Here is a 622-nt window from a genome sequence, read left to right as displayed (position 1 = left end):
TTTTTCGCTATCAGCTCTCACATTTGCATTATCACAGGTAATGCTATATATCTAGTTGCACTTTCAATTCAGGTCAACCCCCAAAGTTTTTTTTTAAGAGAGTAAAGGGAAATAGAAAAAAAAAAAGTTTCAAATTAAATTTGTGAAAAAACCTGAGATTTTATTTTTCGGCCACATTGCCGAAGGGAGTCTGCAACCTGAGGCTCCCAACCCACATGTAGCTCATGTGAGCTCTTTTTAAATAAAATTAACATGTTTTTAATTTTAAAAGTAACAGTAAAGTAAAAAGTAATTATTAAAATTTAGAAAAGCAAAGTAAACTAACTCACACTTTACTCAACTCATTCAGAAACAGTTGGAGGACAGTACACATCACTAGTCAGACTAAAATTTTTAGTCAGATTTTTGTTTGACATGTACTACAGAAAATTAATTGTACGTCAATAGGCACGACCAGAATGAAGGCACACAGATTGATAAGGTGATTTTTTTTTAAGTAAATGTATGTCTTTTTATGCAAAAGAAATCTTTTATGTTTTACTTAAATAATTATTAGGTATTTAAATAAACATTTTCACCCAGGTTAAGATATAAACTGATATGTTTGGTGTAGTTTGAAAGG

The 622-nt window shown here is 30.2% G+C and overlaps 1 protein-coding gene across 1 annotated transcript in view; it reads left to right on the top strand.

The window, feature by feature from the left end:
* Window positions 1-622, top strand: part of zmiz1a (zinc finger, MIZ-type containing 1a) — a 32,917-nt gene that overhangs the window by 6,267 nt on the left and 26,028 nt on the right. The gene's annotated exons all lie outside the window — the stretch shown is intronic.

Source organism: Oryzias melastigma, linkage group LG15 (genome assembly GCF_002922805.2).
Source record: "Oryzias melastigma strain HK-1 linkage group LG15, ASM292280v2, whole genome shotgun sequence".
Lineage (NCBI taxonomy): Eukaryota > Metazoa > Chordata > Actinopteri > Beloniformes > Adrianichthyidae > Oryzias > Oryzias melastigma.
Note: the sequence above shows the minus strand (reverse complement) of the source record. Positions and strands in the feature narration are given on the sequence as shown.